The following is a 17,308-nucleotide window of genomic DNA, read 5'->3' as shown; positions in this document are numbered from 1 at the left end:
CACCGTAGTGAGAAGATGTGCCAGCAGCAGTGTACCAATATGCTGGGAATGCGATGTGTGTTTTGGTGAGCTCCGTCGTCCGTGACGCATCGGCGGCGTCTTGCGTAGTTCGGCGAGACAACAAATACAGAGGAAAAGTTTACGCTGCATTGGTGTTGCTAAAAATGTTGGCCAGACGGTCAACAAATCTTTACAAGTATTGGCAGATATAACGTATTGCAAATAGTAAACAGTTTATAAACAATAAAGCTAGGACAAACAAACATAAAATGTTATCTGATAAGGCTTCTTGTTGGATGCGGTATATCAGTTGGATATAGTGAAAATTGCGAATTGTATTATACGAATGATAATACAATTGGGACCTATTGTATGATGAAATCTTGCAATTTGCTTGTTTTCAATCAAAACTAGGAACATAACAATTGAGTATACTGATGGCTTGTGATAGGCAAGGTATGACGCCTCTCTTAAGCCATGGCTCTCTATGTAAGTTTCATTAAACCCTCTCCTGAGAATCGAACAACTTAAACCCACATACTCTGACGCTCATATTCTTCTTCCTGCTACTTGTACTTTGCTTGAAGATCTGAACATATTTCTAACGACCGCCAAACGTTGTGCCGCAGTTTGTTTTCGAACTAAAAACCGCTCCATTACAAATCACATTCGTCGCATTACGTAGCAACCGGCTAGGGCGAGCCGGGTCCGATCGACTCCCTCCAAATAAAACCCCTGCCTTGTTTTGGCGGATTTCAGCAACCGGCGTACTGTAGCTTCTTGGGGCCACCGCAAAATGGAAGTGGCCCAAAACTTGTTGAATGGAAAGTAGCTTTCGTGATGCCTAAAACCAGAACATCTTAAGGATGTTCGACCCACGCACACACGACCTAACCAAAACAGAAGGCTTGCTGCTGTAAGTCGGTAAAGGTCATCCGAGTGGTCGATTGGTATCTACCAAAGTGTCTTGGAGCTGGTAGCAGACAAATCGATAAGACATCGACCATATTTTCCTTTGGTGGATGGTTTTTGCAATTAAAAAGTAACAAACACTTACTTTTCGACTAAAGCACGCGCATCTTTCAAAAACCCTGAGCACTGTACACTGTCCCAACGATTACCGTAATTTCCGATGCACGAGCAGCCCCACACATTTTGGCCGTGGCCGAACGTGTAATCATCATTTCGTACCAGCAATAATGCGCAACGCTGTCAGCTGTCAGCCGAAAGGTGCCGTAACATGGGGCAATTCACAAGCCAGTTCGGAACCGGTGTCAGCAGAAAAGTAAACAGTTCACCTCGATGTTGACCTAGCACACCAGCGGTACGAAGCGGAACTACAGCGAAAAGGTTAATTAGTTTCGCACAGTTATCGATTGCCCGGGACCGGTAATAGCTGCACCGGCCCTAACCTCATTCTTGCCATTTTTCTTAAGCATGGTTCTTGCACGTGGTCCTGTGTGTGTGTGCTGCTGCTCTTCATCTTTGGATGTCATTGGGACGCATTCTTTAGTCGAGGAATAAAAAAATTTTAGTGGAAAATTGAGAAGACCTGAAAAGAACGGATGTATTTTTTGCTGAGCGATCAACAAATAAAACGGAACCGTACAACTTCCCGACCCTGCTGCAGGTGTATGTGCAAGGTTCCGTCGCTAGGTTCGAGGTTTCCTGGATGAGACACGGTCGTACCGTAGAATTGGTGCGATTCGTTTCGCCTGTGACATTGGCAGCAGCTGCGCGAATACTCGTCGAAGGAAGCAACCGAGATAGCAGACCGCACCCTTTGTCTCTATGGCCTAGCTATGTGAGGTCTCACCGCCAAAGCACTGCTGCGACACTATTCCACGCCAATGGCCGATTTTTATGCTACCGTTCTATTGAGCCGTGCCGTGTATGTATGGCGGCGGCAATGGGATGGTTCGGACGAGTAACAAAACATGCCGCTTCGCTCCAGTGACGCGCACCAGTGAACGAGAATCAGCCCTTTGCGACACACCCAAACCAAGACTTCGCCTCTGCTGGTGGCCAGGGGGTACAAGTGTTGACTTCCCTCTTTCGACGGATCTCGTGTGAGCGAGAAAATATGGACCGAAACTTGCCGCCACTTGCCACCTGGTCTAAAGGTTCGAAGGTTTTCGCCCGAATGACCCAATTTCACATTCCACATCCGAGGACCATAGCTAGATGCTCCGGTGGGTTTGGATGGTGCAGGAGAACAAAACAGGAAAAAAACAGGCCCTCCACAATCAACGGTCTGTGTCTCACCGGTACACTCCGTACATTTGCAGAATTAAATCTCATTAAACGCCAAAATGATAGTGATCTAGGTTAGGTGATGGGTGGTCGCAGAATGCTGGAAAAGAGCCTCAAAAAGGGCAGTGTTTGTATGGGAAGCAGCAGTACGGAAGGTACAACAATTGCATTCAGTTTGCTTGGGCTGGTACGAGTGTTCAGTTCCTTTGTCACTCTCTGGATGATGCTGCCAAGTACAATCAATATTAGGCTTTGTTAGACCTTTATTCAAAAAAAACTTCATTGAATGACCTAATAATAAGATGTGGTCTCATAACCTAGCTTGACGAGTTGGTTACATCAACTCCCTGCCGCCAAGTGCAATGTTTGGATTAACGCGGTAGGCAAAAATAAAAATCCAAAAATTTGTTTACCACCTCAAAACACCAAGCTTTATGGGCGAAAAAAGACCCCATCGTACTGCAACAAACTCAAACCTCTGGCCAAGCGGCGCACGTGATGAAGATCTTTACGGCAGCAGCAAAAACTTTGAAACAAAACAACAGAGATCGGAGGCCATGGTCACCACCGCAAAACACGGTGCCAGTTCTTGCTCAAGTCATGGCATATGGTGTGGTTTTCCGCACTTTGTGTGTACTTTTTCGCCAGACTCGGCGTGCCGTAGCACCGGGCGGCAGCCGTCTGCTAACAAGCTAATTAATCTCACCTCAATCTGGGGCATAGGTTAACCTTCTGATAGCGAAAGAAAAAAAACTGGAGCATACCTTCTTCGTCCATAGGCTTCCGTAGCGGAAGGTTGGAAAGTCAAAGGTGAATCGGCGGTATAGGTCCTAACAGCGAGGGAACATTCCAACAGTATTTAAATGAAGTCACAACAAAGTTTTGCTTGTAGTTCATGTTAAGGACAACACGTGACACTTGATCCCCTATAGCAATATAAAGCGTTGCAAAACTTCTTCGGCAAAAATGCTGTACCTCAATGTAATATATCTCAGCAAAAATATTCTAAAATGGCGCTTGAACTCATCAAGTCTCACTATGAAGAAATCACGTTTTAAAGCTCCTTACGACTGTGTGTTGGATTCTCTTTTCCATTCCATTCGCTTCCGTCGACCTTTCCGTCGGTGGTGTGCAATTGCCGTCCGGATGTGCAAAATCGTCCATCCTCCAAGCCGGATGAAGCCGGAGCACCACCAGAGAGGATGTAGTATATGTATTACTGACGAAGGTCGCCGTGTTCAGTAATTGGCGGTAATTCGCTAATTACCCGATCAAGCGAGAAGTGATCCGCGCAAATGCATCGCACCGGGAAGGCAGAGAGCGAGAGATGACAGACCTTAGCCTACCCGGGCCAATATTGATTCGGTGTGAGCACAGTGTGCAAGAAACAACCCAATCGTCAAAGGTTGGTGATGCGATGTGCAGCTCGGAATTATTTGTACAACGTACGATCGGGGACCAGAGTCGTGTTTACCCACACTGGAGATTGAAAGATTTTTGGAGGTCAAAACATCGAAACCCATTTGTTTGTCTGGGCACTGATGGCAAACGGTGTATGTAAACAGTCGTTCGCGCCGACGATAATGGAAACAAATGGAGGAAAACTTGGACGAAAAGATTTTTTCCATTGAAAACACAGTTTAAACGCAGGGAAAACGTTCAAACTATTGGTAATGGACGTCCAAGTCCGTACAATCTATTGCGATGTTTACGTTTGATGGTTTTATAGCATCCGGCGTAGATCTGTTTGCAAAATTCGCGTGTCCTCACAAAACCCCGAACAGGTTTGGCCCGACAACCGACAAAAGGTATTAGCGCAACAATTTAAATCATTACTCCCTTGGACGAGTGCGTTAGGGGTGTCCATGACAGCAACCACAAACAGGTGACCTTTAAAAATTCTTCGCCATTTTGCAGAATTTATCAACCACTTCATCAGCAACGAGTAAGGGCGCTATGCTAAAACTGTTCTGCCATTACTGGCCGGATCAGGCCAAATGGACGACAAAGACTAAATAACGACAAGCAGGCAGCATGCATGGTACCGCCGTATGCAAACATCCCGAAAAAAAGCTTCTTCGGTGGCGGACAGCGGCGTTCGTTTGGTGCGTAGTGTTAGCAAAGCAGCTAGGCGGCGACTTTTTAGCAACGATGAAGCGATCGAGCGCACACAACAACAGGCCACACAACACACACAGTCGAACGTATTCAAACTCGCCCACTAACCTTCGTAAAACTTTGTGTAGGCCGGAGGCTGCCGTTGGCAGAAGCGCAAAAAATACATTCTGCTCCGGTTTTTTTTTTGTTTTTGTTTTGGAAGGAAAATAGGTAGACAACAAGTGCTGAGAATGTGTTTGCCGGTTGCCGACTTGAGGCTGTGCTTTGGACGGTTAAGAACGAGACGAGGTGTGTTTTAACTCAAGAGCGTTATAGGTAAATTACTTCAATGTGTTCAATCGTTGGATGAGATTTTTACAAAGTTCACAGATTGGGGGAACTTTTATTTTGCACACTGAAGCGAAGACTTGGTTCGGAAGGTATGCAAAACGCGTGCTTCAAAATTTTGAACGCATGACGTATTTTAGAAGGGGGCATAAGATCTTCATGGTTGGTTGTATTGTTGTCCTCCGCTGTTTGATTTGTTTTTATCTCGTCAGGTGAGTTCACACATGAAGGTTATTTTTTGTTCCTAGTGCACAACTATTTTCATTCACAACAAGGTCCGGATCCTGTTTGTGTCTCGACTTCTATGTACAAGGTGGGTGGAGTTGATTTTTTTTTTCGCAGGAGCTAAGCTAAGGGTGCTCAATCGACACCTTGAGAGAAATCTAATTTTAATCAAGTCTAGCTTCACTCGATCGTGCTTGATCACTACGCATGCCACTGATTGCTTATGTAGTTACTGATGTCGCATTTAATTAGAGAAACGAACGAACACTGTTAAAGAAGACACTTTAACGTATTATCACGAATTTGACACTGAGTTACGACTAAAACTCACATAAACACTGTTTCAATTTTTTTGTGATGCTAATTGCAATAAGAACAATTTACACGATCACACTGTTTGCATGTGTTTCTTAACACTAAACCAATCACTTAGCACATTTTTTACTTCGCACTTTCGCTCCTGGCTTGGAACAATTTAAATTTTAATCATCATTCATTATTCTTAACACTTTTGTCACCATATAATCTAAAACCAAAACTCTTATCCAGAGTCTGAGCTCTGAGAAACCTCTCGATTACATTCGATAAAACAAAAATGCACAAACCCCACGCGTTCGTATTGATGCAGCGAGCTAATAAAGCACAATGCGAACGAAAGTGCAGCTGCGTTCACTGACAAACAACAACAACAACGACACGGCACCAAACACAACCAGCGTTCCACAACGATGGAATCTTTCTGAATGACTGGTGGCAGAGTCGAATCCATCAAAGCCGACATTCGTTCGACACCCCTGCACGCTCTTTTTTTCTCTTGTTGCATTGTTTTCGTCTCAAACGTGAGCGAGCGCGAGAAAGAGTTGAGAGAAACTTTCAATGCAAAGAGCAGGTTTTTTTTGCTGCCGAGTTTAAACAACCTGCGCTCGTGAGTTAGCTGCGCAAGTTTTTAGCGTTGAGCTTTTTTGATGGAACGCAGGAGAGAATGTCTGACTTAAGACGAGCATAAGGCGGCGCTTGAGCAGCCATCGAGCAAAACAAACACGACGGACAAACCAACAAAGTTGTATGGAGGGTGTACAGTCGAAAATGTTCGATCGAGATAGACAAACAAACCTTGCAGCAAAACTTCCAAATTTGCTTCTGTCTAGACTCATCGTTCTGTCGAAATATGGCTTTCAATTCGCAGGATTGTTGTCAAAATGAAATTTTCTAAGTACATGTCATGAAAGTTGCCCCAGATGACCCAGCTCTTAAAGTTTATTTAGGTTATTCCCATGGGGAGAGGAGCAATGCACACTGAGATAGAATTGATACGTTCCAGTGGTTGGATTGAAAAATGACGGCGCACGCCTGGCAGCAATAACAGATCAATATCGCGAAGTGATTGTAGCACCTGCCTGGTGTGTAAGTGTGCCTTGCCCGACAGTCGTCAATTTGGGGTTTACACAATCTGGTTCTAGACACAAAAATTACACTGGCAATCATTCTAGCGGGATAAACCAATACGAAACCAAGATCGCTATTAATAAATCAGTCTTTCTAGTAGCTCTAATTGGGGAATAATAGTCGATAGAGATGAAGCAGTCCTCGAGCAACAGGCAAGGTAAAGAAGCTAACGAAATTGTAATATCTGTAGTTGGGTATAAGGTTGGAAGAGTTCTCAAGAAATAGATTATCATCAAATCCTTCAAGATGTGTAGAATATCTAATGCGATAAAAGGTACAGAGGTACATGGTGTTCATGAGGAATGCATGGATTTTGAAATGTTCAAAATCATACATTTGCCGGTAAATGCTCGTGTATAATATTAAACCAATTGCTCATAATAAAAATTTCCCAAAAAAAAAGTAAAATAAAGTTACAGTAAGCCAGAAATGGTAGGCCAAGACTTCTCTAGGTTGTAGTGCCAACGAAGAAGTAGAAGATAATATCAAACTAACAAGATGTTCAGATATATCAGTACACCAAACAGCATTAACCGGCACACTTCGTACACTGTAATGTTTGTCTTATCTTGTCTTTGACACGATTTCTAGAGCTCTACCGCAGCTAGCCCACCAAAAAAGCTCCCACGGCGAGGAGGAAAGCTTTTATTTCAACCCTTAACGCGTGGTTTGAAATAACTGAATTGTATTTAACTGATCGAGCTTCCATTGCGACTCACGCAAAGCAACACCTGTTCACAAACCGATACGGTCAAATAGCACGAATAGCTCGAATAACGATACCGTCGCGTTGAGTCTCTTGCGTTCAAATTCAAGCTTTTTACTGAACCGATCACTTCACAGAAAGAAAGCAACTATTTACCTAAAGCTTTTAGTGAGAGATGACTCTTGTGAGGTATCTTTTTAAAAAGATGAAAAACAACGTTAAAAATGAAAAACAATCCAATGCTTAGTGTAATTTTTGTCGCTAAGATCACCCCTCAAATTAGAGTGCCGCATAATTAATCACTCGCTTTATTGATCGTACCAGTTACAAGCACCAATAAAGCCTATCTAATCGAACTGTGATCGTTATGCTAATTGAGGCAAACGCCTCCACCCAACGATCATGCTAGGTCCCGAGAGAACGGAAGAGCTAGTAAGAATCCAATTTCCCCAAAAAAACATCTTCCTGGCGGAATCGATTTCCACCGACGGTTTGCTGAGACCGTGCCGGGGTTTGGTTGTAAAGGCCGAATTCAAAAACTAACCACACACTAATCCAATAAACAACTCACAAACGGAAAGAAAATCACAGACTCATGCTGGCCGTGAATTAGATCAACACATAATCATACCACACACCCCGCGCACCCACATCGCTTCTTCCCACATAGTCACTCACTCATCCCATAATTTACTACACACCCTCGGTCGTTCGGCAGCGAAGAGAAGAGTGAGCACGAATTAATGAGTGATTATTTCTGTTCTGTTTTTATTTTTCTCGTTTCCTGATCTGATCTCCTCCACGAAGAGCACTGAGCTGAAGGCGGACATGCTGAACGCAACAAGACACAGTTTGGCTCATCTTCCTTTGAGTCGGCTTTTGTTCATCCGTTCTCTACATTCTTTCGTCCGGCTGGTAGAACAAACGTGGAGCACGGTCGTTCGAAATTATACTTCCGTCCACTTCCGTTTACGCTACGGAAACGCAAAACAGAACCGCAATCGAAGCGCGATGGAACCCGTCCCCCGTTAGATGGTTCGTTTTTCAATCAAATTTATTTCATTTTTGTACCGTCGACTGTTGTCTGATATTGTTTGGTGTGTCTGTTAAATTAAACCACAGAACGGAACCAACTATCAGACAATCGCTGAATGTCGGGAACGCTGGGGGATTGCAATTATCTCAGTCACATTTGATCATTTTCAATCTGAAACCGGCTGACATGTATGCGTCAAACAATGCGAGGTTTCAAACGCGATGCATCGGGGCTCGGTTGCAAGCACCATATTCTGTGCGGCCTGATTCTCTACCATATGCCAGCGATAAAAAAGTGACACAACGTATTCACACATTTTGCACTATGTGCAATACAGATTGTTGTGTCGTGGCGCAGCACTGGAGAAGGAAATGTCATATCATCCGATCATGGGTGCGCAATCATCACGATGATCACGTTTCATCCGTTTCAGCCAGGCTGGCGGTTGCATCCAGATTGACCTTCAACGAGCAAAAGCGGCATCTAGTTTCGTCAGTGTTAATTTGAGCAAAAGGGGTTGCGAAATATGGTGTGCGATCACACCTTGCGTCAACTTCCATGGCTAAATTAAATTAACACCCAAAGTCGCTCAAGTTTAGAGGCAACTTTATTTAGCTGCAAGCTGACACCAACAGGCAGAAAGAAAGAATAAACAAAGGTTGTCTGTGTCAACAGAGTTTTCTGGACATACAAGACTAGCAATGGAGGTTTTATATGATCACATCGTTTTTTAAAAGTATTTTCGAGGTTTGATGGCTTAAAAATGATTAGCTTTTCATACAAACAAAAAATACTTACTAGCTGAATGTAAATAAGATGTAGACCTTAATTGATCAATATTGGGGTCCATGATGACATAAGCAATTAAACTGCCAAAAATGCTTAAAGGGTTTATAGTTTCTTAAAAAGTCGTTTGTATACATTTCTAGAGTATCGTTGACGTTAGCTAAACATTAATCAAAACAAACAATTTTTTGGGATTTGTTTCAATCCAATGTTTTTGTCCGAATATAATCTAATGCTTTTGAGGCTGGTTGGTGTTTACTGTCAGTACGTATGAAGAGTTAGGAACAGTTTACCGTCGAAACGTTAAAACACATACAAACAACATACCCTATATCACCATAGACCCCATAGTATCGTACCAAGTACTATTTTGAAATATGTGATATAAGTCATTTCGAAAGTCTAGAATTGTGAGCACACGATTTAAATTAAGCTAACAAAACTTTTTAACACAACTTGTTCTACTTAGTTGCATAGTTCTCTTGGTATGTTTAACGCTATCGAAATAAATTGCAGAATTGTGAAGCGTTTAGGAGAATGTTTGCCGCTACTCTGTCAAAATGATCGATGAAATTATTGCTGGGATGAAGTTATGAGTTTGTCTGTTCCCTTGGCACGATTGCGTGACATTTGAAGGATGTCGGTTAGTATTTTCAGATTTATACTTAGATTTTTACTAGAGTTATCATAGAATTCCCAATGTTTAAGTCTGAACTCTGGACTCAGGTTCAATGTTATCCGATACAACTGAAATTTATTGCGCTTTCGCTCTAATCTTTTCAAGTTAAAGAAGTATCTTTTCAAATATTGTTGGACTAAAAGGTTCTGTTTCTCTCTCTGATCTCTTAAGGTGAAATCAAACAGATTTTAAATCATACAGAAAAAGATTTCCTAGCCTTAACTTAGTCTTGCCACGTGGTTGGCTATTGAATTGTCACCATGGGAAGAAAATTTTCTACTTTATCGTGATAAAAATCCAGAGACGACATGCTAATTGCTAGATCATCCAAAACTAGATCAACCAAACTCCCGGTAGACAAAATCGCTTGGGCTTAATTTTATTCCAAAATTTTGAATTTGATCTATTTATATTTAAAACTTTTGGAATTGAAAGAGTCTTCCAGATCTCTTGATGCGTAAAACACAACACACGAGGGCGATGTAAGTCGGAAAGCAAGTCAGAGATAACTCTAACCTCACTTACACCACGCAAAAGGTTCGATCTCATATTTCAAACCACTTCAACGGTGTTGCACTTGTCTGCTTAGGTAAGTACCTTTTGCGACAAAGCCCCTAATCGTTGAAATTGAAAACTTTTGTGCACCACCCGCCCAAGGCATGCGTATCGCATTCGATCATCAAGACCTCGATCAGACCTCGAATGGAGCACACACCATAATGAACTGGTTCGGGGTGTTGATTCCACCACGATTTGTTTGTATGGGTGTACTATTATTGTTTTCTCGCTCTTCGGCTCTCTCACTTACATCTCGCAGACCCTACTCCAACACTGGCAAACAAAACAACCACCTGCGTGACACAACCCGCCCCGAGACACGCCTGTCATCGATGACTTCGCGGTATGCCGCCACATCGCGCGCGACACACATTCTTTTGCGTTTCCGCGAGCGCTCGCAATGCCCGCGTCAACAATAGCGCAGGTGGAATAACGGAACGGACGGCGCAACGGAAGGGAGGCGCGAGGACTGCAATGAATTAACATTCCAGAACGACCCCAAACACAAGCATAGAACCTCCAACCGGTCTGGTCCCTCCCTTCACGCACGTTTCGTTCGATCGGGTTCATTTTGTCTGATGATGCTGCTGCTGCTGATTTCTTTTCTGCTTTTCTGTGTTAACTTCATAATCTTCTCGCAAAAAAACAGTCAGTCCGAAACAGCCTTTGGTTCATCGGAACGCCCGATGAAGCAGGATGGAAAATGCGGCCATACAGATATACTATGCTCTCGTGTATCTCTGGCATACAAAATTTCGATTTTATGATGACGAGGTAGGATGATGCATCACAGAGCACAGACTCTCTATTCTCTCACTCAGCTCGCCGGTTTGAATTTGGAGCTTATCGTAAAAGTTTAGTGACGTCACGAACCGGATTGGTTCATGACGATATAGTATGGTACATGCATCAGCGCATCATACGCCAGTAAAATACCAACGAAGGTCGACCCCGCAGAGAGAAGCAGCGAAAGCAACTTTTTGTTATTCCCCAAAACGCTTTTCCGATATTTAAACTGATGCTGCTGAATGGTGAAAATTGCTACCGATCGCTTTACCGGCAATCCTCATCCACCACCCACAACCAACATTTCTGTTGTCTATGACCTCTATTTGGTTGCCGCCCCTCCGGTAAAAGTGTAATTCCAGCAACATCAACAAACGATGTACTTACACACGATTGGAGAAAATGTATCTCTCTACCCCAGAGACCGCTTGATGATCGGACCGTATGCTTCGCTTTCGAAAAGATGACCCACAAAATATACGCACCTGGAAAGAGAAAGTGGAGTTTAAAAAATATTGAATACTGGTAGATCTTTTTTTTATTGAGGAAAAAACTATTGATCTGATTAGCTATCTGGCTTATGGTGCTAAAAATGCTCCGAAGGTCATTTTAATAAGACGTGTAAATAATAAAAAGAGAATCCAAGAACGGGGACAGATATTATTTTGGCTGACAGGTTCAGCCAAGAGCTTTTTCTTTCGACGACGACTTAGTCTCAGACATGGACGGCAGGTTTTGTTCCGTCTAGTCCATAATATTCTTCACCTTTTAGATGAATTCTTTGGCACTTGGTGCAAAGGGTTACCAAAAAACCACCAAGGAATTAAGCTACTTTATCATCGGTTCCAAGCCATTTGAAGGATCGTTCAAAACGGCGGAATCTGTCCGCTATTATACCATTATCATTTTCACAGGAAGTGAGAAGTTGTTGCAAAAATCAAAACGAATTAAAATGATCATCAGGGTATGGTGTTGATGATGATGTTCCATCGCATAACCTTGGATAATAGTGAGAAGGAACAAGCAATCGAAAGGCCTCATTATTTGCCACTTCTTAGATTAGGAAAACGCATAATACCGATATACCCTCTCTAAAATTATCTAATCTAACCTTCTTATAACCCTTCAGTTCTTCTTAAGAATAGTTTTTTATTCCTCAATACTGTATGCATAGGGATCAGTAGTTCCAGGCTGACCGACGAGGTTGCTGGCAATCGAAATCGAATATTCGAAATGTTTTCATACTGCAGAGGAATTTTCACATTCCCTGCATATGAAGAGCGTTCAAAGCGTAAAGAATTTTAGCACACTTTTCTCGGAAGGGACCAGAAAGTAAGGTTAAGACTGTTAGAGCGAGCCTGATATCTTAAGCTCATGAGTGAGTTTTGATTTAGCTCTAGTCAAAGTTGGTAGCACGATTTACAATTTAAGTAAATCGCCTCAGCACCCTAAGTAAACCCATGATGCACGGGGAGATCTTTCTAAATTGATAACAGAAAACTTCCCGGAGATTCTTTTACTAATGTTTTATACTAGCCACTTGCTTAAATACCGTCAAATAAAACCGTTTGAGCAAATACTAAAAATAAGACATGGTCGATGTCGATATGGATTTACAGTAAATAATCTCTGGCTTTATACGAAAGAGATCTTCCGTTCTTCATGAGTCCTACCAATATTTTATCGACAGCTGGATAAAAATCAGCAATCAGAGACTTGCAATTGGTTAAAAGTTAGTTAAAAAAAATATATATATCATATGAGTTTTGATTTTAGAAGTGACAAATAAAACTATGTATAGGTAAATCAGTTTTTGCGATAATCTCTACATATGTTTCTGCCAGTGGTAAGATTCCCAAAGTACAGCGTGATGGATTTGTTCTGCGTTATACAAAGAACCGCTTGTACGATGCTCTGCGTTCAAGTGTGTAACTTCTGGTTTATTGTTCCTTTCTTTAGAACTCAATGAAAAAGAACATTCATCTGCCAACACCCTTCCTTACAAACCGGGATGAGCATAAAGAGAGGTTGCTTTCGATCCACTTAAAAAAAACCCCCGAAGAACGAAGAACAACAACAAAAACCCACAACAACACAAACGAACCCCTTTTTCGTTCCGAGCGCTCGACACTCGACATTTCTCAGATGATATTTCCAACAGTTGTAGTCGGGTCTCTGTCCGCGGCTTGCGCGACATCATCCATTGCAATAGATTTATTTTTATAGCATAATGAACAGTCATTTTTCATTTGATGTTTCTTTGCAATTTCCGCGGGACGTGGTGCTGCGTCTGCTTTTGTGCCCGGTGTCACACTTTGGATTATAGGCCTGTGCCGCGAACAGTAGACCGCGTTGCAGTACACAACGGGTGCAAAAGAAGACGCAGCAGCAGTGTGATCTTGATTGGTGAATGGTTGATCCATTGGTTATTCGTGATATTACTTGCTTCGTTAATTTAAAGTTAACGTAACTATTAGGGAATGCAATCTTTGTCCGATCAAGATTTGAATTTTAACAGTCGTTAAACAACATTTAAATAGCTATAATACTTCCAGACAATACACGATGGACGATGCAGCATCATCAATGGCTATGGTAGAACAACCCCCCTGCTAATCTTCTTCAGTTTAATTTAATAGCTGTGAAGTAAACACCTCTTTTTCCCTTAACCCACCCAAGCTGGAGGCAGTAATACCACACGGACGGAAGCCCGGAACACTGTCGTTGCTTTGCATTAACCTACTTAGACTGTTTCCTTCCTGCATGTAAATAGTAGATAACACCAGACAGCCTGGTATCTTACGGAATCAACCGAGAAAAGAAGGGCCATCATGTAGCAATCAGCAAAAAAAAAGAGGTGGAAAAAATGTGAGAAATTTCTTTCCATGCCAACTTCAATTCAATGCTAACGGTATTTGCCATCGAGAAAGCATGGTCTGCCTAATCAATCTGCCCAAGACATTTCAGCATGTTTGTTCAACCATTCGATAAGTCAATAAACGGACAAGAGCGATGATAGGCTCTTAGCCGGTGTGGTGGTTAGGCAAGAATAATTGTTTGCTTTAATTATTGAAGTATTATTTTCGGTTCTATTTGTTCTGTTTGGAAGTGCACTTGAATTAGTGCAATGGTCCAACGGTATTTTTAAAGTAAGTTCTTAAATAAATCATTTGCCAGGTGTTATAATCGAGTCGCGATATTGACCAGCTGCAGAGTCCAGAAGAATGCCGCTACTAGAAGTCATATCAACATCATTACTGCACCTCAGTTTGGGTCTACAATACTGTACATACCCTGTAAATGTGGCCCTGTAAAAATTAAACTTGACAAGTTTGGTGGTTTGGTGCCATTCTCATGACATGTCCAGCCCATCTGAGTCTCGAGAGTCACGGGTTTTGGGTAAGGCCAACGTCTCAGAGGCCTATGTGACTGCTGGGACTGTAACAATTTAATAGAATCCCAGTTTGGTCCCTCAAGACAGGTGTTAAAGTCACGACAACATGCCCCATGTCCTTCAAAGTCTAAATAGAGCAGTTCTAATAAGTCTCAGTTCACTCATTATACTCAAAAACGATTTCTACTTGCTGCAGATACCCTCAATACCTCTTACGATTTAACTCTGTCAATTCAATACTAAGTCTTCCGGAGCCTGACGAGTATATTCCACAGCACGATAGTGAGATAAATCGTACTGTGCCTCAGAATTCCTCACATATGAGACTAAAAATCTTTCTGAGCATCTTTCTCAGCAAATCTTCTGAGCAAACGCAATTAGAAAGATTTCGTTAGTGTCAGTATAACTTATACCTTTACCTAAATATTAGAGAAATTTAGGTACTCCTAGGATATTCGCAAAAGGTCTTCTGATGAAGGCAGTTTCATGTCGATTTCGCACATTATTACTCAAGAAAATCATCAAATCGGTTCAATTAATTTAAAACAGTTTTACAGCACACTATTTCCCATACAATAAACTACTCAATAAAACATACATCAGCAGTACATTATGTTCCCACATTGAGCTGCTCACTTATATTTCAATCGATCATCATGGTACAGCTGCATAGAGAACCCACCGATTGCCACCCAAAAAGAGGACACACGCACACACACACCAACTGTCCCTCATCAGACCAAATACAATTGCACTACACAGCTGCATGTGCAAATGATAAAACGAATACTCGTCCCAAGAGCGCAAAAAAAACTCCCAAAACTCCTGCATATGCGCAACGGTGTTCATAGAGTTTTAATTTTCATGTTGCTTCCCATTCTATTTTACGCTGTCACGCAACCGTTCCAGAACGTTCTTCGTATTCCTCGCGTTGTCCACACTCCCGTATCAGTATATCGGGTTTTTTTTCTTTTCTCGAAGCCGGTCCTGCTTCGGTACTGTCCGGCTGTCCGAGTGCAGCTAATGAACGAAACAAGGATACGCATGAACGTCGTCCTCGGCACGACCGGGTGTGCTGTGTGCATCGTGCGTAATTTTGCAAATACGCATCATCCGTACGCAACAACCGGGTTGCGTACATATGCGCAAGTTCTGGCTCCCAGTTCCCAGGATGCATCCTGGCCTGTTGCCACCGCGCGTTCCTTCTCCTCTGTACGTACAAGGCAGTGCATTCATGCTGCAACCGGTGCATCGTGTCATTTCGGGTGCCGACAATTTCTGGGGACCAACAACCGGTCCGGTCCGATAGAGTCGTTACGGATGAAATGCAAGGGTGCAGCAAACCAAGTGTATCGACAAAACCCTAAACCGTTCATCACCCTCTTGTAGGTGAAATTCGCTTCCTGGGTCAGGATAAAGGGCAGCCCTCGGTGAGCATTTCGTATAGTTAGAATAATTTGATCGCTCATCAGTAAGAATTTTGAATAACTACATAGTAGTGCAATAATAAACCATTTCTATTAAATTTTCATTGTCGAAAAGTGAGGATAGTTCTTCCCACTGTTCTTGACGTCCTTAGCTCTCAATTGCAAGGATAACGCGTGTTCAAACCATATTACTCCCAACTAATCAATGAACCTTGATTGTGAAATGAGATAAATTTGGTGAGAGCAACAATATGTTCGCTACATCGTGACCACTTTCCAGATGAGTTTTGGAGCATGTCCTAGTAATTGGCTGCTGCTACTGCGCATGTCCATTCGCCCGAGTGTAGTAACGAGTGGTCTCTATACTACTCCACTCGTAGCAATACCGAACACGCCAACAAACGCACACACCGACTGAACACAGGCAATCCCACAAAACTGACGTTTCCCATTCTGGATTGTCGCTGAAGCTGCATTTGATAACGATTGACGGGATGAACGAGCGTAGGTGTCCTTAGTGGCTGGTGCGCCTGTGTGCGAAATTTTCGTTGTGTGTGTGTGTGCGTGAGGGATGGTAGCGTAACCCGTAGTAAGCAGAGTAGTCCAGACTTTACGCTACTTTTGGGTGAGAAAAAATGGACACGCGTGAAATATTGCTCCCAAACGGGGCCTTCGTATACGAGAGAACCCGAATGGGCTGAAAAACAGCACGAAAATAAACAGGAGAAAGGAATACGGGCGGAACTATATTTTAAATAACCATTAATATGCTTCCCATTTCTTTAGGAGTATTGATTTATTCTTTACTAACATTAGGATATCCTAATCGGGTAGTGGACAGAAAAAATCCATCCAGTAATTTTAGTCAATAATGTCCAAAAAAAGCCAAGGCCTTTGAAAGTTGAAATGTCAAAGGTGGTGAAAAAGAGACTAAACTTGTAGAAAGCAGCATATGGTACATTGATCTGTTGACTAATTTTAGATACTGAAACATCCTGGATGAACGGACCTTACAGAAAAAAGTATATTTTAAGATGGACGTGCTCCTTGCAATTCTAAAAAAATCAGCATAAAGAAGGAAATCTGACCTCGTATGCCGAACCGATATTCGGACGAACGACCAAGAATGTGAAGACAAACCTGCAAACACACTCGAGATATGGTGTCCTCTCGCAAGAAGCCATGTCAGGAACTGCTAGGAAGCTGCCAAGTTCATCTTGACTAAGGTAATATCTTCTAGCCCAGGGCAGTACACACAAATTAGTCTTGGGCACAAATTAGCAGATGCTTGGAGCCGCGAGATTTCAAAAGGCTCAAAGGAGTAACTTCCTGAACGATGGTTGTAAGGTCCTGGGAGCCTCGATCATTTATAAGACCCTAACTCCACAAGGTTCCTGGTATCTATACCTCCCCTAAGCCTCTGACTCTGGCCCTAAGCCTCTGACTCGTCCTGCTTGGGGTCTCCACCTTTCATTCTGCATAGGGTCTCTAAGAGACTAGGTGCGGCACGACGTAAGCCCTAAACTCTCTATTTTCACCTCAAAAATACAAACAATCAGTAAATATT

General features: G+C 42.6%; 1 protein-coding gene across 4 annotated transcripts in view; it reads right to left on the bottom strand.

Annotated features, from left to right (window-relative positions):
• LOC118506993 (mucin-19) overlaps positions 1–5,667 on the bottom strand; it is a 53,568-nt gene extending 47,901 nt beyond the window's left edge. Inside the window, exon 1 of one of the 4 annotated variants that reach the window (XM_036044874.1) lies at positions 5,529–5,667. The gene's annotated coding sequence lies outside the window, so the exon portion shown is untranslated. The remainder of the gene's footprint in view (positions 1–5,528) is intronic. The other 3 variants (XM_036044877.1, XM_036044873.1, XM_036044876.1) reach the window with 3 other exon arrangements.
• Between the last annotated feature and the right edge of the window lie 11,641 nt (positions 5,668–17,308).

Source organism: Anopheles stephensi, chromosome 2, assembly GCF_013141755.1.
Source record: "Anopheles stephensi strain Indian chromosome 2, UCI_ANSTEP_V1.0, whole genome shotgun sequence".
Taxonomy (NCBI): Eukaryota; Metazoa; Arthropoda; class Insecta; order Diptera; family Culicidae; genus Anopheles; species Anopheles stephensi.
Note: the sequence above shows the minus strand (reverse complement) of the source record. Positions and strands in the feature narration are given on the sequence as shown.